This window comes from Sciurus vulgaris (genome assembly GCF_902686455.1).
Source record: "Sciurus vulgaris genome assembly, chromosome: 7".
In the NCBI taxonomy this organism is placed as follows: Eukaryota; Metazoa; Chordata; class Mammalia; order Rodentia; family Sciuridae; genus Sciurus; species Sciurus vulgaris.
The window spans coordinates 24776644-24801265 of NC_136467.1; the positions used below are offsets into that span (position 1 = coordinate 24776644).

The window sequence follows — 24622 nt, forward strand, 5'->3', positions numbered from 1 at the left end:
ATTTTTGTAGATGATTTTCATTAAATATATAAGAAAAATGTCTGTTCATTTCCTTAGCCCATTTGTTCATTGGATTATTTATGTTCTTGGTGTAGTGTTTTTTGAGTTCTTTATATATTCTGGAAATTAGTGCTCTATCAGAAGTATGAGTGGCAACGATTTTCTCCCACTCTGTAGGCTCTCTCTTTGCATTGCTGATAGTTTCCTTTGCTGAGAGAAAGCTATGTAGTTTGAATCTATCCCAGTTATTGATTCTTGCTTTTATTTCTTGTGCTATGGGGGTCCTGTTAAGGAAGTCTAATCTTAAGCTGACATGTTGAAGATTTGGACCTACTTTTTCTTCTATAAGATGAAGGATCTCTGATCTGATTTCAAGGTCCTTGATCCATTTTGAGTTGAGTTTTGTGCAGGGTCAGAGATAGGGGTTTAATTTCATTCTGTTGCATATGGATTTCCAGTTTTCCCAGCACCATTTGTTGAAGAGGCTATCTTTACTCCATTGCACATTTTTGGACCCTTTGTCTAATATGAGAAAATTGTATTTATTTGGGTTTGTGTCCATGTCCTCTATTCTGTACCATTGATCTATCTGTCTATTTTGGTACAAATACCATGCTGTTTCTGTTACTATTGCTTTGTAGTATAGTTTAAATTCTGGTATTGCGATACCCCCCGCTTCACTCTTCCTGCTAAGGATTGCTTTAGTTATTCTGGGTTTCTTATTCTTTCAGATGAATTTCATGATTGCTTGCTCTATTTCTGTAAGGTATGTCATTGGGATTTTAATTGAAATTGCATTGAATCTGTATAGCACTTTTGGTAGTATGGCCATTTTGACAATATTAATTCTGCCTATCTAAGAACATGGGAGATCTTTCCATCTTCTAAGGTTTTCTTTAATTTATTTCTTTAGTGTTCTGTAGTTCTCTTTGTAGAGATCTTTCACCTCAACAGATATATGAAAAAATGTTCAACATCTCTTGTAATAAGAGAAATGCAAATCAAACTACCCTAAGATTCCATCTCACCCCAATTAGAATGGTGATTATCAAGAACACAAGCAACAATAGTTGTTGGTGAGGATGTGGGGAAAAAGGTACACTCATACATTGCTGGTAGGGTTTCAAATTAGTGCAGCCACTCTGGAAAGCAGTATGGAGATTCCTCAGAAAGCTTGGAATGGGACCACCATTTGACCCAGCTATCCCACTCCTTGGCCTATACCCAAAGGACTTAAAATCAGCATACTACAGAGATACAGCCACATCAATGTTCATAGCTGCTCAATTCACAATAGCCAGATTGTGGAACCAACCTAGATGTCCTTCAATTGATGAATGGATAAAGAAACTGTGATATATATATATATGCATACATATATATATGTATGAATATTACTCAGCCATAAAGAATGATAAAATCACGGCACTTGCAGGCAAATGGATGAAATTGGAGAATATCATGCTAAGTGAGATAAGCCAATCTCAAAAAAAACAAAGGAGGAATGATCTCACTGATAAGCGCATGATGACACATAATGGGGGGGTGGGAGGGGTGCAAGAATGGAGGAAGGAAGGGCTGTATAGAGGGAAAAGAGGGGTGGGAGGGATGAGGGGAAGGGAAAAAATAACAGAATGAATCAAACAACATTACCCTTTGTAAATTTATGATTACACAAATGGTATGTGTTACTCCAAGTACAAACAGAGAAACAACATATATCCCATTTGTTTACAATTTTAAAAAAATGAAACTTAAAGCAAAAAAATATATATAAGAAAAAAAATGGAGCCAATTTTAAATAAATCTGAAATAGGAAGTAGGAAAATGGAAACTTATAGGTTTATTTTGCTCATTAACATTGGATGCAATGCAGAAATTTTAAACAAAATATGGCAAAGCAAATTCAGCAAAGTGTAAACAAAAGTTGTTTTAGTCAGATTTTTTACTGCTCTGACTAAAAGATCTTACCAGAACAATTTTAGGAGAAAAAGAATTTGAGGGCTCACAATTTCAGAGGACTTAATCCATAGAAGGCCAACTCCATTCTTTGGGGCTTGAAGTGCAACTGAATATCATGGTGTAGTGTGTGGAAGAGGGAAGAAGTTCACATGAGATCAGGATGAGAGAAGAGAGAGAGAGAGAGAGAGAGAGAGAGAGAGAGAGAGAGAGAGAGAGAGAGAGAGAGAGAGACTGAGAGACTGACTCTGCTCTTCAAATACAAAATATATACCCCATAGCCATGCCCCCTATGAACCAGTCCTTCCAGCCACACCCTACCTGCTTCCAGTTTCCACTCAATTAATCCCATCAGAGATCAGTTCACTGATTAGGTTAAGACTCTTAAAACCCATTCATTTTTCCTCTGAATATTCTTGCATTGTCTCACACATGAGCTATTGAGGGACACCTCACATCCAAACCATTACAGACATAAAAAGCAAGGATTTCTGCACTTAGAAATATGGACTGATATACAGATGAATTTATAAGATTGATCAATTAAGGAACAGATACACAGTTCTCTCAACAGATTCAAAAAAATAATGAAATCCAAAACCAAAATAACTTGAAAAAATAGAAAACTTAACAGGCTAATAATAGATTAAAAATTCATACCTTGGTTAAGGAAATGAGCAAGAACTTATTTTGAGCATTTTGATAAAATTAAATGTCAAAAAAATTATCTTAGCTTTTCATCATTGTGATCAAAATACCTGACAGTAATACTATAAAGAAAAAATATTTTATTTTGTGGTCATGGTTCAGTTCAAGGTTGGTCAGTTTCATTGCTATGGACCAAGGATGAGGCAGAATACAATGGCAGAAGTATAGTGGTTGAGAAGAGTTATTCACCTCAAGGTGGTCAGGAGGGAGTTAGAGAGAGACAGAGAGAAAGAGGGAAGATACACTGGAACAATATACAATCATCAAGGGCACAACCTCTGTGACCCACATCTTCTCAGCATGTCCCACCTGCCTAGAGTGACAACCCCTGGTAAACCTTTCAAATTATTAACCCATCAAATGGATTAATCCAATGAATAAATAATAGTTATCATAATCTTATTATTTTGCCCCTGATTTTTCTGGCATTAACACAGGCGTATTAGGAGAGCACCTGATATCCAAAACATTCCTACCATAGTTCCAAAAAGCTTGTATCCATTTTACAATCAAAATTCATTTAAACCATCTCCAATAGTCTCCATATTCTTAGTTTCAGCATTGCCCAAAAGTCCAAGTACAAAGTTGCTGAGACTCAAACTCTTGACCATGAGATATAGTAAAAATCAAAAGCAAGTTATATATATTCAATATAGAATGGCATAGAGTAAATATTCCCGTTCTAAAAGGGAGAATTAGGGGCTAGAAAGAAGAAATGGGACCAAAACAAGACTCAGCAAGGCAAACAAGTTCATCAGCTACATATCCAGCATCTAAGGCACCAGATGATAAGATGTGAACTCCAAAAGGCTTGGACAGTCTTATCCATTTGGCCTGCCAGTTGAGTCATCAGCTTTTCTCAGCAGATAATCCATGTAACTAACATATCTTAATTCCTGAGGTCTCCATTCAAGCATTGAGGTCACCTTCAGGTATTTCCCTCTCAGAAATACTCTAGAGGGATTCTAAATCTGCTACATCTGGTACATTTTGCCTGGGCTTTCAGGTCTTTCTTTGAATTGTATTGGAAGTCTCCATGACCCCTTAATTCTAGCATTCTGCATTCCTAAAAACCAGCACCTTATGCGCGATATCAAGGACTGCTGCCATCTTGCACAGTATTTAAAGTCCATTGGGATCATGGATCCCATGACTTCTGAATGTGTGACTGGCATGGGTGAAACAAATTCCTGACGCTCTCTGTGTGTTGAGGATGCCCCCACAGTGTCTCCTCAAAGTCATTTTTACTTATCCTTGAGTCTGCAATGTGTACTGTCTTGTCAACTTCTTAGATGCCCTCAAATAAACTCTCTTATTGTGTCTGTGCAAAGTACTTAGCATCTCTTTTGACTATAATCTCTTTATCAATTGCACCTTCCTTGATTTGAGTATTGCATGGACTTGCTAAACTGAAAATTTTTAAAATACTTCTTTTTCTGTTGTCTGCTTCCTATTTTCACAATAAACCAGATTAAAACCTACCATAGCCATCTACCCCAAAATGCTGTGCTGCCTTGAAACTTCCTCTTTGAGATTAATGAGTTCATAATCTTTAAATTTAACCACACAAAGTATCAGAAATTGAGTAAAATTTAAAAAAAAAAATCCTTTGCTAGACCATAGCACATGTGGCTGCTAGTTTAATTCTCAATGGAGTACTCATTCCCTTTTGAAACCCTTGAGCATAGTTTCACTTAATACATGCCATTCAGCATCCTGTCTTCTGTGCTTAACACCAAAATTATCCAGTTATCTCTGCTTCCAATATTCTAAGCTTTCTCCATTCTACATATTCAAACTTTTCCAAACTTCACCCTAAATACCAGTTGCAAAGGCTTCTGAATGACATGATCAAGTTAGTCAAGCAACAATCCACTCCTTGTACCAATTTCTGTATTAGTCAGCCCTTTGTCACTGTGAAGAAAACACCTTACAACAACAGTTTAGAGAAAGAAAAGTTTACTTTGGACTTAAGTTTTCACGGATTCAGTCCATAGTTGACCAACTATTGCTCTGGATCCAAGTAAGGCAAGAACACCATGGCAGAAGGGTGGCAGCAGAGGAAAGCTGCTCACTTCATGCAGGCCTCAAATGGATTAGCCCACTGATTAGTTCACACCTCTCAAAATCTAATAATTTCAACTTTGATTGTTTTTGCATGAACACAAGATATTTGGGGGACCCCTCATATACAAACCATAACAAACATTTCCTTAAAAAACAAGATTCAGACAAAGATAACTAATCCCAAGTGATCTGTTCATTCTTATACTAGATATTCTGGTACCATGTACAATAGGATAAATACACTACCAGTAGATTTTGTATCTTTATTTCACACACTACATCTTTCTTCATAGTTAACCAGAAATCACATATAGTTACCAGAATCAGTGAAGGAACTAAGCAATATTTCTATGTTAGATCACAATACTAATGTTAATTTAATTTTTCATAACTCAGCAATGAACAGATGATATATTTTACAACTTTAACATATAATAATAATTATGTATACAAAGTATTCAGAATTTCTTTATGTGAAGTATGTGATGGGATTTCTTTATAATGACAATTAGAAAACTTTTGTTAAAGACTTCAGAGAAGACTGAAAAAAAAGCGAAGATACATCATGTTTATGGATAAAAGAAGTCACATATTAAAGTCATTAATATTTATCAATTTGATCACAATGTAGGAGTGTGGCCAATCATGAATTTGGTGAATTTTCTAAAAGTTTTATGGGAAAGTTACAGATTTTGAATTGTCAGGAATGATTTGAAGGAAAGAAGATGCAACGTAATTACTATTAGAAATCAAGATGCTAAAAATTTAGGTAACCAAGACATTATGTAGTTGACTAAAGGATAGATGAAGAAGCCAGATCCTATATGAAACTATGACATGAATAAAGTGAGACTTAAAACAATTGACTCCATGTGAAAAACCTAAAATTTAATTAAATTGGTGATTTACACATAAACACCAAAGGGTAAGTATAGAAGTTTCTTAAGTCACTGAGTAGAGAAAGTTTTATTAAGAAAACAAAAATTGATTGATTGATTACATTGAAACTTAAAATGTTTATGCAAAAAAGAAGAAAATACAACAGGAGTTTCAACGTGGTATCGGCTATTTCCAATGTAGCTAACTGTAACAATCAGTATAGATTATATCAGAAATATTCAAAATCATTAAGAAACTATCAATTTTTAAAATAAGAATTATATTGAGACAATTCCAAAAAAACCTGAATGATCACAAAAAAATAAAAGAAAATTTCATTAATAATCAAACAGTTCAAACTATAACAGTGAGGTATGTTTCATGTCTCTGAAATAAACAGACTAGTTTTACTGAAAATTCATTTTTAAAATTTTTTAAAATTTTTAACTTGTTCTTTATAGTTATTCATGGCAGTAGAATATATTTTCACATGTCATATATATATGGAATATAACTTACCATTTTTGTGGTTGTACATGATATGAAGTTACAGTGGTCGGGTATTCACATATGAATATAGGAAAGTTATATCAGATTCATTCTACTATCTTTCTAATCTCCATCCTTGTTCCTTTCCCTACACTCCCTTCTGTTCAATTCTATGAACCTCCACTCTTCTACCTACCACCCTACTTATTGTGAGTCAGCATCCACATATCAGAAACAACATTCATTCTTTGGTTTCTGGAGATTGACTTCAATCACTTAGCGTGATAGTCTCTAGTTCCATCCATTTATCAGCAAAAGCCAAAATTTCATTCTTCTTTATGGATTATTAATATTCCATTGTGCACCACATTTTCTTTATCCATTCCTGTGTTGAAGGGCACCTAGGTTGGTTCTATAGCTTAGCTATTGGGAATTGAACAGCTATGGACATTGATGTGGCCACATCACTGCAGTATGCTTATTTAAGTCTTTTGGGCATATTCCAAGAACCAGAATAAATGGGTGAAATGGTGGTTCCATTCCAAGTTTTCTGAGGAATTTCCATACTGCTTTCCAGAGTGGTTGCACCAGGTTATAGTCCCGCCAGCAATGTACGAGTGTACCTTTTCTCCCACATCTTCACCAACATTTATTGTTACTTGTATTCTTAATAATTGCCATTCTGACTGGAGTGAGGTTGAATCTCAATGTAGTCTTAATTCACATGTCTCTAATTGCTAGAGATGTTGATAATTTTTTCAAATATTTGTTGACTAATCGTATTCCTTCTTCTCTGAAATGTCCACTTCCTTTGCATATTTATTGATTGGATTTTTTTTGGTATTAAATTTTTTGAGTTCCTTCCTTTTTGAGTATATACTGAAGATTATGCTCTGAGGTACAGGTGGAAAGATTTTCTCTCATTCTGTAGGCTCTTTCTTCACATTGTTTTATATATATATATATATATATATATATATATATATATATATATATGATGCTGATGAACCTTTATTTTACTAATTTCTTTATATGTGGTGCTGAGATTCAAACCCAGTGCCTCACACATGCTAGGCAGGTGCTCTATCACTGAGCCACCACCCCAGCCCTTTCTTCACATTCTTGATGGTTTCCTTTGCTATGAGAATCTTTTTAGTTTGATACCAGCCCACTTATTTATTCTTGATTTTACTTCTTGGGTTTTAGGAGTGTTGTTGAGGAATTCAGTTTCTAAGGGGACATTATGGAGACTTGGGTATACTTTTGCTTTTAGTAAGCACAGAGTATCTGATATAATGCCTAGGTTCTTGATCCACTTTGAGTTTTGTGCAGAGTGGGAGATAGGGGTTTAATTTCACTTTGCTACAAAAGGATTTCCAGTTTTCTCAGCACCGTTTGTTAAAGAGAGTATCTTTTCTCCAATTTGTGTTTATGGTGCCTCTGTTAGTATGAGATAACTGTATGCATATGGGTTTGTCTCTGTGTCTTCTATTCTGTACCACCAGTCATCAAGTCTGTTTGAATGCCAATACCATCTCATTTCTGTTACTATAGTTTTGTAGTATAATTTAAATGTCTGGTATTGTGATGCCTCTTGAGCACTTTTCTCAGCACTTTTTGCTTTGGCTATTCTGGGTCTCTTATTTTTCCAAATGAATTTCATGACTGCTTTTTATATTTTATGAAACTTAATAGAAATTACATTAAATCGGAATAGTGCTTTTGATAGTATGGACATTTTGACAATACTAATTCTGCCTATCCGAAAATAAGGGAGATCTTTACAACTTCTAAGGTCTTCTTCAATTTCTTTCTTTAAAGTTCTGTAGTTTTCATTGTAGAGGTGTTTCACCACTTTTGTTAGGTTAATTCCCAAATACTTTATTTTATTTTATGGAGGCTATTGTGAATGGGATAGTTTTCCTAATTTCTCTTTTAGTTAATTCATCACCGAGGTATAGGAACACACTTTTTTTATTTATGGGTGTTAATTTTGTATCCTGCTACATTGCTTAATTCATTTTTGAGTTCTGGAAGTTTTCTGGTGGAGGTTTTTGGGTCTTCTAACTATAAAATCATGTCATCAGCAAATAGTGATAGTTTGAGTTCTTCTTTTCTATACATGTTCCTTTAATTTCCTTCTTTTGTCTAATTGCTCTGGATAGAATTTCACTGACTGTGTTGAATGGAAGAGGTGAAAGAGGGCATCTCTGTCTTGTTCCAGTTTTTAGATGGAATGATTTCAGTTTTTCTCCATTTAGCATGATGTGGGTCTTGGGCTTAGTGTATATGGCTTTTACAATGTTTAGGTATGTTTCAGCTAACCTTAGCTTTTGTATGTGTGTGTGTTTGAACATGAAGGGGTGCTGAATTTTGTCAAATAGTTTTTCTGCATCTATTGACATAATCATGTGATTCTTGATTTCTGTATGTTGAGCTAACCTTTCATCCCTGGATGAACCCCACTTGATCATGGTACACTATCTTTTTAATATGCATTTGTATGGAATTTGCCCAGATTTTATTAAGACTTTTTGCATCTGTGTTCACCAGGGATATTGGTCTGATGTTTTCTTACCTTGATGTGTCTTTGTCTGTTTTTGTGTCTAGTTTCATAGAATGAGTTTGAAAGGTTTCCCTCCTTTTCTACTTCATGAAATAATTTGAGGAGGATTGTTGTTAGTTTATCTTTGACAGCCTGGTAGAAATAAGCTTAGAATCTGTCTGGTCCTGGGTTTTTCTTTTTTGGTAGGCTTTTGATGGCATCTTTAATTTCATTGCTTGAAACTGATCCTTTTAAATTTTCCACATCAACTCAATTGAGTTAGGGTAGGTCATATGTCCCCAAATATTTGTTGAATTCTTTTAACTTTTGTTCATCATGGAAGGTTTTTATTTCATTATCTGTTCTATAGCTTAATTTTACTTGATATAGTATTTTTGGCTGGTATCTAGTTTTTTTCAAAGCTTGGTATATATTATTTTAAGACCTCCTAGCTTTGAGGGTCTGGAGTGAGAAATCAGCTGAAATTTGGATTGGTTTCCCTCTAAATGTCCCCTATTGTTTTTCTCTGATAGTCTTTAAAAATTCTATCCTTTTTCTATGTTAGTCAATTTCATATAAATGTGAGTGGTCTGGGTCTGGTGTAATTTGGGGGTCATGTGATCTTGCTAGATTTGATTAGAAGGTCATTCTTTAAGTTTGGGAAATTTTCTGATACTGTTTCATTGAAAAGATTGTATAGTCCTCTTGTTTGTATCTCTGAGCCTTTATCTATCCCAATAAATCTTAAATTTGCTGTTTTCATGTTATCTCATATTTTTTGGAAATTCTGTACATGGTCTCTTAACATCTTTTCTCCATGGTCAACTTTATTTTCAAGATTATATATATATATTGTCTTCATTGCCTGAAACTCTGTCTCCCAAGTGATCCATTCTCTTGATGATATTTTCAATTGAATTTTCAACTTGGTTTATTGAATACTTCATTTTGAGGATCTCTGCTTTTTTCTTTTTTTTCAGAATCCCTTTCTCTTTATTGATTTTTCACTTCCTGTATTTTCTTTCTGATTTCTCTCCCTATTCCAGTCTTTACTTTGCAGATCAGTTTAACTATGTGCATTCTAAACTACTGCTCTGACATTTCTTCCATGGTGGTGTTGATAGATTCTGTTACTGGAGTATCTTGGTTAGTTTGGGGCAATTTGTTCCCTTGCTTTTCAAATTGTTTGTGTGTTTACCCATTTAACATTATGAACCTGAGGCAGTAGAGTTTCTATCCTGTGGTCTTATATGGTCCCTGAAGGTTTTCATTACCTCATCATTTAGGGTTAGAAACATAACAACACCAACCAATGCAAACAATATAGAGTGTTAATCCACATAGTTCTTGCTATGATGTCTAAAATGTTATCAAAAATGGAAATGATATGCTCAGTTACTGCCTACAATCAAAAAGCCAAAGGACGAATGATATCGCTAATAAGTGGAGGATGACACATAATGGGGTGGAGGGAAGGGTTAGTGTTAGTGTTAGAGTTAGGGTTAGGGAGGGGGGCAAGTATGGAGGAAGGAAGTACTGTGTAGAGGGTAAAGAGGGGTGGGAGGGGTGGGGGGAAGGGAAAAAATAACAGAATGAATCAAACAACATTACTCTATGTAAATTTATGATTGCACAAATGGTATGCCTTTACGCCATGTACAAACAGAGAAACAACATGTATCCCATTTGTTTACAATAAAAAAAAAAAATAAAAATAAAAAAATAAAAATAAAAACAGCGAGTTTGCAAAAAAGGTTTACAATTTTAAATGGTGAACAGAAGCGGAGAGAAGATAGAAGTAAAAATTTAAAGGAAGAGTGAAAGTGAGAACGATAGAGATTGGCTGTTAGCAGAAGAAAAGTGAGAAAGAGAATCAAGGGAAACAGATAACTGAAATATATGTCAACCAAAAAGCTTCTTCTCAGCAAAGGAAACAATCAACAATGTGAAGAGAGAGCCTACAGATTGGGATAAAATCTTTACCATATGAACCCCAGATAAAGCATTAATCTCTAGGATATATATAAAGAACTCACAAAACTTAATACCAAAAAAACAAATAACCCAATCAACGATTGGGCTAAGGAACTAAATAGACACTTCACAGATGAAGATATACAATCAACAAATGCATGAAAAAATGTTCAACATCTCTAGCAATTAGAAAAATGCAACTCAAAAGTACTCAAAGATTTCATCTCACTCCAATCAGAATGGTGATTATCAAGAATACAAGCAACAATAAATGTTGGGAAGGATGTTGGGAAAAAGGTGCACTCATATATTGCTGGTGGGATGCAAAATGGTGCAACCCTTATGGAAAGCAGTATGCAGATTTCTCAGAAAACTTGGAATGGAACCACCATTTGACCCAGCTACCCCATTCCTCAGTTTCTACCCAAAGGATTTAAAAGCAGCATACTAGAGTGATGTAGTCACTTCAATGTCCATAGCAGTTCAATTCACATTAGCTAAACTATGAAACCAACCTAGGTGCCCTTTAACAGATGAATGAATATATATATATATATATATATATATATATATGATATATATGGTGGAATTTTACTCAGCCTTAAAGAACAATGAAATTATGGCATTTGCAGGCAACCAGATGGAGTTGGCAAGTATCATGCTAAGCAACGTAAGCCAAATCCCCAAAACCAAAGACTGAATGTTGTCTCTGATATGCAGATGCTAATTCACAATAAGGGGAGGGAGGCTAGGGAAGTTACTTTATATTAGTTAGAGGGGAGTGAAGGAAGGGAAAGGGGTATGGGAGTAGGAAGGATAGTAGCATGAAGCAGGCAGTATTATCTCATGTATACATACAACTGCATGACTGATGTGATCCTACAATATGTATAATCAGAAAAATGAGAAATTACACTCCATTTATGTATGATTTATCAAAATGCATAAATGCATTCTACTGTTATGTAGAACTAATTAGAACAAATAAAAAATAAAAAAATTAATTATAAAAATTAAAAATAAGAATATAAAATTAAAATAAAAGGATGCAATACAAAACTGATAAATACTAATCAAGTATCCTAATCCTCAAAAACCTGATTGATGAAAAATAACTGGCATCAAAAATGCTAGAAATGAGAAAATGAAAACAAATATAAATATGTACAAATGTTCATGAACCATTAAGGTCACAATTAAACAGACAAAAGGAAAACACACACACACACACACACACACACACACATCTTTCCATTGCTTTAAAAAAATATCAGCTTCCTTCCTCAACTGTTTTAGGTGAGGTCTTCTGAATTGTGATGCTTGCTCCTCCCACAGTGTGGGGTTGTTAGAATGAGAGAGGTAATCCTGTAGGCAGAACTCCTGGAGGCAGAGTTTAGGCTTAGGTATGCTACAGGTTCTTTGGTGAATGCCAATTGGTCTAGAGATTTTAAATCAGCACACCTGCAGTACCCAGCAATTGCTGATCCATGCTGGAAGACTGCACCCTGGGAATCTCCCCTGGGTGAACCTCTGTGGTGGAGGAGCCAATCCTTTGTTCACTCTATCTATGGCCCCATATTTCCTTGTCTCAGATTTTGTCTCCAAACTCAGTCTGTCCTGCTCTGACCCTTTCAAATTCTCAGTCAGAGTAGTATCTCCCATCTGGTCTACCAAGCAGCTTGATTGAAGGGGGAGAGGGAGAGCCAGGTGGGTTTACAGACCAATAATCCCACATGTAAACCTCTCTCCACATTTGCTTTCCTCCTGGTCTCTTAGTCACACCCTATGCTGTGCCCTGTGGGGTTGCCAGGCCTGTATATTGGGCCAAACTCAGGTTTGCCAGGGAATCAGCTTCCTCATCTGCTGGCTCCTGCAGCTGCCTGCCCCCATGCCACAGCTGCAAAAGAGTTCCTTCCCCTGTCCTCTGCATGTAGCCAGGAGCGATGGCAGCTTCTTTCCTGTATGAGGATATTGTGCAGTGAGCCTTTCAGTTTAGTCAGGCAGTGTCTTTAATCTCTAAACTCTCCCTACCCTGACATGCCTCAGGCCTTCTAAAAACATGGGTTCCTTTAATTGCCTTATCCCTGCACTTTGCTCGCAGATGAACTGCTTTGACAGAGACCTCCCGCCACAGCAGTGGTTGTAGTGCTGGGGATTTCTCCCTTATTTTATTATATTTAACCTCATAAGTCCCCATTCTACTTTGAATGTCCATATTAAATTCCAGTAAAGTTCCCTCCTCCCTTTTGTGTTCACACATCTTGCTGAGTAGCTGCCTTTCTGCTTTCTTGGTTTCACTCCTTGGACCAGCCAATAAAGTGACCTCCTCCATTCTGCCATCTTGAAAACCCCATAATTCTTTCTAAAACAATGGAAAACTAATTGCAACAATTACTTGGAAAAGTAAATTTAGGAAATAGTGCATCGGAAGATGGTAATACTCCCTCCATTTCAATCATATAGATCTTAGAGCTCATGCATATTGAAATGTATAAAATATTTAAAACAGCAATGTACAGCAAAATATCAGGAGAGATAAAAAATGTTCACTGAAGAAGAAAGACTTTTAAATCCACAAATAATATACAACAAAGCAATGAAAAAGCTGCAGTGACCTGTCTCCACATGGATAATCTCAAAAGCACACATTTGAAAAAAAGTGGAATGATGTATAGAGTATAGCATGCTTTTCATGAAGATTAAAGTTATACAATCTGAGTAAACATTACTGTGTCTTGCTTGTGCAAACAGATAGCTGCAGCAAGGCAAAAATATATACATAGAAATTATAAATAGAAAATTCAATGTAGTGGTTACCTTGTGAAGGGGAACTAGGCTGATGGAGGGGCTGACATTGTGGTTTTCAGAAACATTTGTATGTTTCATTTCATTGGTTGGAGGAGATCGTTACACAGATATTGATTTTTTTTTTCTGTGTGACTTTGGATATATTTATTGTTGTTTATATTTTATTATACAATTAGCTTTAAATTTTCCAGTTTTGCACCAGAAGAAAATTCCTGCCACTTTCATAAACCCTAAGTTTGTATCAATGAATTTTTTTTTAAATGTCTTACTGTGGTTCAGCTGAATTCTCTTTGTAGTAATTAAATGTCATAACAGAAAACTCAAAGAAGTATAATAGAGTGAGACGAGGACTTACAGCAGACAACAGAAAGAAATGGCATAATATAAGATAATTGGGCTAAAAACATTTATTTTATTCTAGAACACCATAATACCTCTAAAAAGTCCTTCTTTCTGTAACTGCTGCCATACTTCTCTCAGCTATGAGTATTCTCAAAGTCCAGACCTAGGACGACAAAGTTCCTAGATACAGATATTTGTCAAGCTCTGAAGGCATGCATCTTTTCAATAAATGACATCAGAAAGGCCTCTCAGGGATACTAACCTTCACTTCAGAACATATCTAAATGGCACTTATCAAGCCTAACATCTTTGTTAGAATATATGTATTTGTGTGTGTGTGTGTGTGTGTGTGTGTGTGTGTGTGTGTGCTTTTCCTATTATTTAGCTTCACGAGAAAGATGACATTAATAAGCAGCTTTAGCACCTGCTCAGAGGTCTCTACTAGGCACCAAAGAAAAAGGTTGGGCTCTCCATTTTGTCCAAAACATTTTATTTTTTCTGTCACAAGTTAATATTATTTGGTACATTGGTCACATCTGGGAGATAGTTCTGATTTCACTTACTATCTGTGAAAGCTTGAAAACAACTCTGAACTATTGGACATGATTTTTGTACTTGTGAGATTAGAAGCTAATGAAGACTATTAAATTAGAGAGGAAAAAGAAAAAAGGAAGTCATTAATTGAGCCACTCCCAGTTCCTACTCTAGTAACTCCTTTTACTCTGTCAAGAAAGAAGGAATTTAGACATGATGCAGTATTTAGCACTATTTCCTTATTCTCTGCAGATCTCTTTCTTAAAATTTAATTTAGTTAAGAGTAAGCTTAATTTTCAAATTTAAACATAATGGGAAAAGAGGCAAAAACATGTTTTTGAGATCTTGGAACACATATTAAAATTTATAAAAATCTTTCTGTGAACACCATGGGCTTATTGTTCAATAGTGTATGCAAAATAACTAATTAAATAGAGAGCACAGGCAATACGTCTTAAGTAAGTATGTAGTAGACTGTGAGCTAAGCCCTTTAAGAGATAATGCCTGTTAAGTTACAACTTAGCTTTGGGTTGTGTAGCAAGTGTCATCATTAACCATGATTTACAGATGAGTAAATTAAGGCATTTATATTTTGTATATGTAAGCAATTTAGTGGCTCAGTTATTATTTGAAACCAGCTCTTCTACTACTGAGCCCACAACCTTACACTTGAAACTCAGACACCTGGGCTATTTTCCACTGACGGTGAAAGGGATATAACTTTCCATTCGAAGAATATTCTGTAATGACAAACGATAGGGAGTCAGTCTGGCCCTCAGGTCTCCAAGCTGCAGCAATAGCTATCAATCACACAGCAGATAAATAGATTTCAGAAGTTTTGTGTACAATATGTTCTTGAATTTGGGCTTAAGCTCAGACTGACATATAGTATTTCATTGCTAATGTGATCCCTTTCTAGCAGAAGGAACATTCTTTTTTTAAATTGTATTGCATAACTTGTTTGCTTCCTAGCAAAACAATTTTTGAATTTCCGTGTAATTTCTGTTAAATCTATTTTTAAAGTTGAAGCTTAGGTCAAATGCAAATACGAATATAGATTTATCCAGCATGCATAATTTGTAGTCTGTGTGGAACTGACTCATCTGTCTTCAGTATCTGGCAGTCACATGACAAGCTCTCCTGCTAAGAGTGACCTATTCATCCTTCAAATAAACATCCACAAGAGGAAGAAAAACAATATGTACAGTTCCAAAGAAGGAACAACATATTGTGCATGAGCCCATATACTTGAATCAGTTCTGCCAACAATCTTTCGAATTAAGAGTTTCTCATTGAGAAAGTATTTGGAAAAGCTGAGAAATTCTGCATGTAAGCAATCTACAAACATTAGGATTATATTCCTTTTTAAAATATGAGAATGACCAAATTAGAAATCAAGTCTCTTGACCATCTGCAGGATTATTTTGGAACATGAACCACTTGAATAAATAGAAAATTCAAATAAGTTTAGATTATATAGAGAGACTTTTTTTCTTCATTTTCCCTAGTTTAATCTTGAAAAATATATTTACTTCTCTGTTGCTATTTATATCCTTGGCAACCATATTTGTAGTTGAGAAGATACATTATCTATCTATAAATTAGCAAGCTAAGATGTTTTAGTTGTTCTGCCTTTGTTTCTAAGAAAAAAATATCCTGCTATGTTCACACCAATAGATTTTTAAATGAATGTTATTTTTAGAATTTAAAAAAAAGTAGAGTAAGGTTGATTATAGACTAACACTGATCTCTGGGAAAGTTTTGCACTTGTTTTCATAGACTGATTTCAATGAGTGGGATGATCTTATGTTAAGAAATATACATTTATGTTTCAAATGACATATTATTCATTATCTTCCTTTCAAATTGTATTTAAATTATTTTAGGATAGGATTTGAAGGAATAGTTCAAAAACTTTAGGGAGCATGATTATTTATGTTAAAACCTCTTCCATGTATTCTGACATGGTTTCTCATGTTTTTGTGGATTTTCATAGATAAACTGGAAGATTTCATTCCTGTTGGAAAAGTGTAAAGAAAATGCATTGGATAGAAGAATCTTACAGTAATACATAGGACTTAAAATAATAGGACTACTACAACTAAATAAGTTTTGGAGAAAATTGTCCTTGTTTCTTAGAGATGAATGCTGAGTGTTCATCTTGTTTACTACTTTTATATATATAGGAAAATGGTGCATATGTATATTTTTGGAGAAATAGAAGACAAGTAGGTAAAAATCTCCAAAATTGTTAATAGTTGAAGGTATCTGGGCATTAACTCATATATTTTTTGCTTCTTTATATTAATTTTTTTAAAACAAGTAATTGGAAGGTAAAATAAATAGAATCATAGTCTCCTTTCTCTAATATTGTATTCCTATTGTCTTTTCTGCTTAATTTTCCCCATATGAAGTTTATACTATATTTGCTATCATTGCTTCTTTAATGTTTACAGTAAATGACTTTTTTTGTTGTTCTTCTTCTTTCTCTAGTTGATACTTTTGCAAAATACCACAAGATGAAACCAAAATAAACAAAAAGGCATACAAAATTCAAGGTCTTCTTTTCTTCCTTCCTATTGGAAGCTATCAGAATGATCTAAGTTCTGGAGTATGGGGTTTTAAAACCATGTTGTAGCAGTAGAAGTGGTAAGAAGTGGATTCTCAATCTATTTTATAGATAAATATGGTTGAACTTGAGGATGCATTGGTGGTAGGATTTAATATAGAAAAGAGTAAAGAATGACTTCACATTTTTTTTCCTGCAATCTGAATATTTAGAAGGTTGCAGTTGTAATTAACTGAGGAATAATAAAGTAGGAGCAGGATAAAGATAAATTAGAAGCAAGATAGGCGAGATTTATCTCTTAAATTTTAAGATAGAAATATCTTTGATGAAATAAAAAGTTCCTGGAAAAATCATATTCAGGAATTTTCATGAACTTTGCTATCAAAGCACCAACTATGCAAAATAAAATCTGTTCAAATGTATGAAGAATGTGTCAGGAATATATTGTTTAAATGTTTTAACACTCATAGTTGTTTATGGAAGATAAGTAGTTTAAAGTATGATCAAGGGTAAAAAAATACAAAATATATACAATATATGTAATATATATGTAATATATGTATTTTTTTTCCCTAAAAACATGAATTAAAGTATTGTTATGTAAGGTAGTCTTCTAGATGCAGGAAATTCAAAGGAAAAAATCAATGCCTTCCAGTAAATCCTTGTGAGCATTCTGATGAGGAATATGGATGATGGAGCTAAAAAAAGGCCAAGTCAAACACCTCCTTTATTAGCTGGGTATCTTTATTCAAAATCCTAAGTTTTCTTTTCTTCACTTTCCTCATATGAAAGCTAGGTTTGAATGATGCCTGGTTCTGGACTGGCCATGCAGTGCCCCAAGCCTGGTAAAACTTGTCTTTACAGCAGTTCTAGAAGGAATTAGCATTTGAATGGATGGACTGAGTAAAGTCCATGGCCCTCCCCCATGTGAGCAGGCTTCATCCATCTTTGGGAACAAACAGAAGGGTGAGTTCTCTTCCCTGGTCTAAGTGCTTGAGAAAAGATACTGGTCTTGACTTACACAGGAAGAACTCCTGGTTCTCAGGCTTTCAAACACAGACTGAAATTTATGTCACTAGCTTTCCCAGACCTCTAAATTGCAGAGGGCAGACTGTGGGACTTCTCAGCCTCCCTAATTACAAGAACCAATTTCTTGTAATTAATCTCATTATAGACATATATCTATATCCATATCTATCTCTATATTTGTCCTGTTAATACTCTGGGGAGAACCCTAGCTGAATCAATTATTCCGAGGATTAGGACTGTGTTAACAATTGAACGTGTCAATATGTGTAAAGCACTTAGAACAAAGTCTGACACACAGCAAATCCTGCACAATGGTGAATATGAACATTATTACTTCTCCTTTTCACTCATAATATTTCTGTAAGTTTTCCACATGCTAGGCCATCAAGAAAACCTCAATATTCCTATAACAAAGAAACACATAATTTATATTTTGTTACAGTCTAATTTATCTAGAAACAAAAGAATTTGAAAGATCTTTGTAATTGCCACTGATCAGAGATTTTAGGATATTTCTCTTTCAAGTAGTTTACTTTGTTTCTCAGAGGCACCTGCAGTGTTTAGTACAGGTTTCCCTTCTTTGTCCACCAGAATTATCTTTGAATTATTTTATTATTTTAATATTTGTCTAATTTTTTTCTGCTTCAAACCACTTATGAGATTTTTTGGCAATGTCCATATTTTAATTTGCTGTTTTTCACAGGCAATTTCAATAAGATATTGCATTTTAAATTCCTCGTAATCTTTCTATAAACTCTGTATTCTGTTCTCTTTCAATGATCCTTTCTCCTTTTATGTTTTCATCTTATTTATGATACTAGTCCATTAATCCATCACATTTATTTGTGATCTTAAAAAAAAAAAAAAAAAAACTAACCTAAGGAACTACTTATCTTCTTCTGAATCTTTAAGATGATTTTGTTTTCTTACTTCTTTGGCCACATTTTTAATTAGGATGCTGTTGCTTACATAATCTTGGATTAGTTTGCTACCCAGGCACTACTTTAACTTGAGGTTCTTGAGTTTGGTAGCACAATAATCATTTTTATCCAAATGCACCATGCCTACAAGATGGGTTAAAGTTGAAGAAAAGACCCTGCCATAACAATTTTCCTTCTCAGGATGGCCCCAATGTTTTATTTTTCTTCAGACTACTATGAAATCATCTATATTGCATTAGATGAGAAAATCCAGATGAATGGGCATTACATTCTGTAGACACTCCATTACAATAGTGACTAATAATTTGAGGACCCTAGTGATGCTAACAGTTGACTTACTCAATGAATGCCTGTGGTACAGTAAATGGTTTTTTAGGAATTCCCTGCATTCACAGAGAAACCAAAAATGTTAACTTGGAGCAAAATATATGTCTTGTTTTTGGAGGGGTGGGTACCAGAGATTGAACTCTGGGGCACTCAACCACTGAGCCACATCCCCAGCCCTATTTTGTATTTTATTTAGAAATATGGTCTCACTGAGTTGCTTAGTGCCTTGCTTTTGCTGAGACTGGCTTTGAACTCCTGATCCTCCTGCCTCAGCCTCCCAAGCTGCTGGGATTATAGGTGTGCACCAGTGCACCCAGCTAAAATATATATCTTCAGCAAATACTTTAATCTCTTCTAGAGAAGTTATCTATTCTATTATTTTAGATTTATCAGAAATTGAATATTTGAAAAATGGGAAAAATACCAATCAATTTATAACAACCTAATCTATACCAGTAACCATTTAATATAATTTATCACCAAGTATACTGTTAATTGCCATCAAGTAAGATTTATTATCCACAACTTGCCTGTGATGAAATTGAGAATCAAACTTGTAAATTAATTAGTCTGAGATAGATCATGTAGCCAAAAACAGAGGTGGCACATCAAAGCCTGAAATCTGGTTCACATTCTGTGCTCTAAAACCATTCTTCTAGAAGGTTGTTGTGAAATATGTCAACCATGTCAGAGAGGAAAACAACCCCAACCCATGCAGACTTACCTAGTAAGTAGAGACTCTCACATTGAGATCCCAATTTCCTAACAACAGTGTTTTATACATTCTTCAAGTGTGTTCATTTGTCATTAAAAGTCCATTCTAGAACCTACAATGATGATAGTAGTGAACATCATTAATGTAGACTACAAATACAATTTCATCACATAAGAATCCCAAAAATCAAATGAACAGACACTTCACAGAAGAAGATGTACAAGCAATCAACAGATATATGAAAAAATGTTCAACATCTCTAGTAATAAGAGAAATGCAAATCAAAACTACCCTAAGATTTCATCTCACCCCAATTAGAATGGCGATTATCAAGAACACAAGCAACAATAGGTGTTGGCGAGGATGTGGGGAAAAAGGTACACTCATACATTGCTGATGGGGTTGCAAATTAGTGCAGCCACCCTGGAAAGCAATATGAAGATTCCTCAGAAAGCTTGGAATGGGACCACCATTTGACCCAGCTATCCCACTCCTTGGCCTATACCCAAAGGACTTAAAAATCAGCATACTACAGAGATATAGCCACATCAATGTTCATAGCTGCTCAATTCACCATAGCCAGATTGTGAAACCAACCTAGATGCCCTTCAGTTGATGAATGGATAAAGAAACTGTGGCATATATATACAATGGAATATTACTCCACCATGAAGAGTGATAAAATTATGGCATTTGCAAGCAAATGGATGAAATTGGAGAATATCATGCTAAGTGAGATAAGCCAATCTCAAAAAACAAAAGGATGAATAATCTTGCTGATAAGCGGATGAGGACATATAATGGGGGGTAGGAGGGGTTAGTGTTAAGGTTAGGGTTAGGGTTAGGTTTAGGGTTAGGGATAAGGAGGGTGGTAAGAATGGAGGAAGGAAGGACTGTATAGAGGGAAAAGAGGGGTGGGAGAGGTGGGAGGGAAGGGGAAAAAATAACAATGAATCAAACAACATTGCCCTATGTAAATATATGAGTTTTAATTAAAAAAATAAAAAAAAGAATCCAAAAAAATTTAGTATATTTGGAGCATTTAACAAAGCCTTAGGGTATCATTAAATTTGATCACTCCTTTAAACACTTTGAACCTTACATAAACAGAGGATTTCTTACAGAAATTATGTTGGTTTCTGTCCATTCCTCATTATATATAACAATGATTCTACTATCTATTGAATATCTATTTTTATAAAACTAACCACACTGATAGTGTTTACTACTTTGTGCTCTTCTAGCTTTGAGTATTGGCTGCAATAATGACCCCCCAAATACACAGTGTGTGTGTGTGTGTGTGTGTGTGTGTGTGTGTGCCCACATGCACATATATATTACTATTTGGCTAATCTTACTTCAAATTTTAAACAGAATATATTCAAATAGACATTTCATCAGGGGCTACACATGCCAACTATGTGCCTGAATATTAAGAGCACATATTGTGAATATATTTTTTAGTAGATTAGTTACCATAGAAAAAAGAGAAGCTAATAAATATCATAAGCTTAAAATCACAAGAAAACTATGCTTTTATCACTTTTTCCCCCAATTGTCAACAGTATTTTCTAGGTAACACTCAATAGTATTCACTGACATGAATTCATTTCAATTTGTGACCAAATGCTTTACTGTATATTATATCAATTATTTTTATCATGAAGCAGCACCATGTGTGTCCCCAATGTTATATGTCTGTCTATTTTTAGAGAGGGCAAAAATGCAAAAGAGAGCTTTAAATACATTATATACAATAACATTTGCAAAACATTACATTATTGTTAGATTGTATTTGTTTTTATTTTCATTTATTGATTTTTATTTATTTACTTTGGATCTTGGGATTGAGTCAAGAATACTGTACATGCAAAGCATGTGCTCTATCCCCAAACTGTACTCCCAGCCCATTAGACTTTTTAATACAATGTTAATTGTATAATACATAACATTTTGCCATATTAACAATTTTAAGTGCACAGTTTGGTAACATTAAGTGCATCTACATGTTTTTTCATCTAGTCTTCAGAACTTTTCCTCTTGTAAAATTGCAAATCTATGTACACTATAAACTACAACCCGCTAGTGTCTTCCCCCCGACACTCTTTCCATGAATTCTCCACTCATATAAGGAAGATCTTCTCTTGGTGTTTGCATGTGCCAAACTTCGCAAGGCTGAATGAAGTATATTCATTGTATCTCCATACCACATTTTGCTTATCCATTCAGCTATCAAGACACATTTGGACTGTTTCCACTTCTGAGTTATTGTGAATAATACTGCTATGAACCTATATGTAAACCTACCTCAAATTTTCAATTTTCTGGAGTATATGCCCAGAAGTGGAATTGCTGGGTCATGTGGTAACTCTATATTTATTTTTTGACGAATTGCCAGACTGTTTTTCATAGCACCTGTATCATTTTACATTTCTATCCATGATGAGCAAGTGTTCCAATTTCTTCACTTCTGTGTGATGCCTTTGTGTGTGTGTGTGTGTATGTGTGTGTGTGTGTATTCAAGTATATGGTATAGGTTCTCCTAATGAGTGTGAAGTGCTTTGTCACTGTAGTTTTCATTTGCATTTTCCTAAAGTTTGTGAATACAGAACATCTTCCATGTTCTTTTGTGGCATTTGGATATTATATTTGGAAAACTGCCTCTTTGAATCCTGACTCATTTTAAGTCATTTTTTTTAACCATTAGATATTAAACAACAGGAAAAATTACAGATTGGATTTTTATAGCATTTAAGTTTCATTTAAATTATTTTGCAAGTTGTGATGATTATATACTTCAATGACCAAAATACTTGTAGGGCAATACTCTGTTATTATCAGTATATAGCCATGTTATCAAATTATCTGGTTAGCAATTTTGAAGTGTGGTTTGATTTAGAGACAGAATCTTATTGTAATATCATCATTTCTACCAATAATGTAGCTGACAATAAGGTACATCAGGAGGAGACTGGTCACAGGCCATCATGTTGTTCGTTTGGAATTCAAGGATTGATATCAGCTTTGTCTATTATTTCACTTTAAGAATCTTTTTGAAAAACTTCCCCTTTTTTCCAAGTTAAAATCAGACATTAATTACATTGAATTGTATCACTTCTTGTAGGGTTTTGAGAGCTGCTTTGACTTTCAACTCTTCAAAGACGAGAATTGTTTTACAACATCCTTAACATTAGGATGTTAAGGATTAGAAATATTAATGTGTTTGCTAGATTAAAACCTCTGTAGCAGGTTTTAATTTTGGCTTTGAATTCCTACTATTTAGCAACTTTTCAATTTCATTTACTTCTTGGAATATTTCTCAGCACCACCATGAATCTACTTGAGTAAATGAGGATATTCTTTCAAGCAACACAAATCCCCCATACTAGTGAAACCTAGGGATGGTGGGTTTTGATCCAAGACTTAGAGTGGCTATTCTTCTCTGATGTTTACTTTATTTTTATTTAACTTTTCTGTGTTTGACCTGAGAGCAATACAATCTCATGGGAGGTGTAGAACCATGGAAAAGGCAAAATAGGCTCATGCAGTCTCCTTCATGTTCAAGTCCTATAGACTTATAGTATTCCTTATTTCATACTTAATCTAGCCCAGTGTTTCTCAAAGTGTGTTCCAGATCAGAAAAGCACTATCACCAGTCTCCTACAAATTTTCAGGCTCCCTCCCTCTGAAAGTGGGAGTCATAATCTGTGTTTGAACAGGCCCTATGGGAAAATCTGATGAACCAATAAATCTGAGAACCAGTAGAGAGTTCAAATCACCAAGGTACTATCATAGGCATTTTAGTTTATACAAGTAGACTAATGGAAGGTGTTTGTTTTCCTGAATTGTTACTGTTGGAATAATTACTTAGTTATAAATCTCTGGTAGTAGTAATTAGTTTGAATTCGAACATTTGGAGGTTTCAAAGGATGGAACATTTTCTATCTCCCTTTCACATGCAATGTATTCTCAATATTTGTGAATTCTCTACTTGTGGAGTTATCTACTTGGTAAAATTTTTGTAACCCCCAAATCAATTTCATGTACATTAGCAAACATAAAGAGTAGCAAAAACTTTTAATGGTTCAAAATGAACATTCCCAGCAGAAGTTAAACAGCTTGATTCAAATCACCAAGGTACTGCCTTCTTATTTCAGCTCACGTTCTGTAAATAAGTGCTATCTCATGATCTACTTAGTTCGCATCTTTTATATTTTTATAGTTTTTATTGTTAATTTCTCTGCTTAAGGACAGTGCTAAAGTATGATGCTTTGTTCCCAAGCAGAAGAACTCAAAAAGAGTGTGTCTTGTGGAGAAAGCCTGTGTGTTAGATGAGGTTGATTCTGGCATGGGTGTTAGACTCTGGTTTCCATGTTAATGAATCAATCCTACATATTAATTCTTTAAGCAGAGACACACACACACACATACACGCTCACACGCACACACACATGCACGCGCACGCACACACACACACACAATAACAAGTATTGTATTAATCTGTTGGCAAAAGTAGTGTAAACAGAAACTTGAGGAACCTTAACTTTCTATTATTTCCACTAGGAGAGTTGGTTCAGTATTTGCTAATTTGGCATTCATAGCAAATTTATAAAACACACTACCACAAATAATGAGAATCAAACATATGTGATTTTAGTTTGTCAAACCTCTATCAACTTGAAAATATAACAACTCTATCTAATGCTATACAAAGAATATTTTTTTATTGACCCAAT

General features: G+C 34.6%; 1 long non-coding RNA gene across 2 annotated transcripts in view; it reads right to left on the reverse strand.

Annotated features, from left to right (window-relative positions):
* Positions 1 to 24622, reverse strand: part of LOC306666477 — a 57130-nt gene that overhangs the window by 21937 nt on the left and 10571 nt on the right. The window contains exons 2-4 of one of the 2 annotated variants that reach the window (XR_013765312.1): positions 19896 to 19998; positions 14973 to 15045; positions 12880 to 12983 (exon numbers count right to left, since the gene is read on the reverse strand). This is a non-coding gene — a long non-coding RNA (uncharacterized lncRNA). The remainder of the gene's footprint in view (positions 1 to 12879; positions 12984 to 14972; positions 15046 to 19895; positions 19999 to 24622) is intronic. The other variant, XR_013765311.1, reaches the window with a different exon arrangement.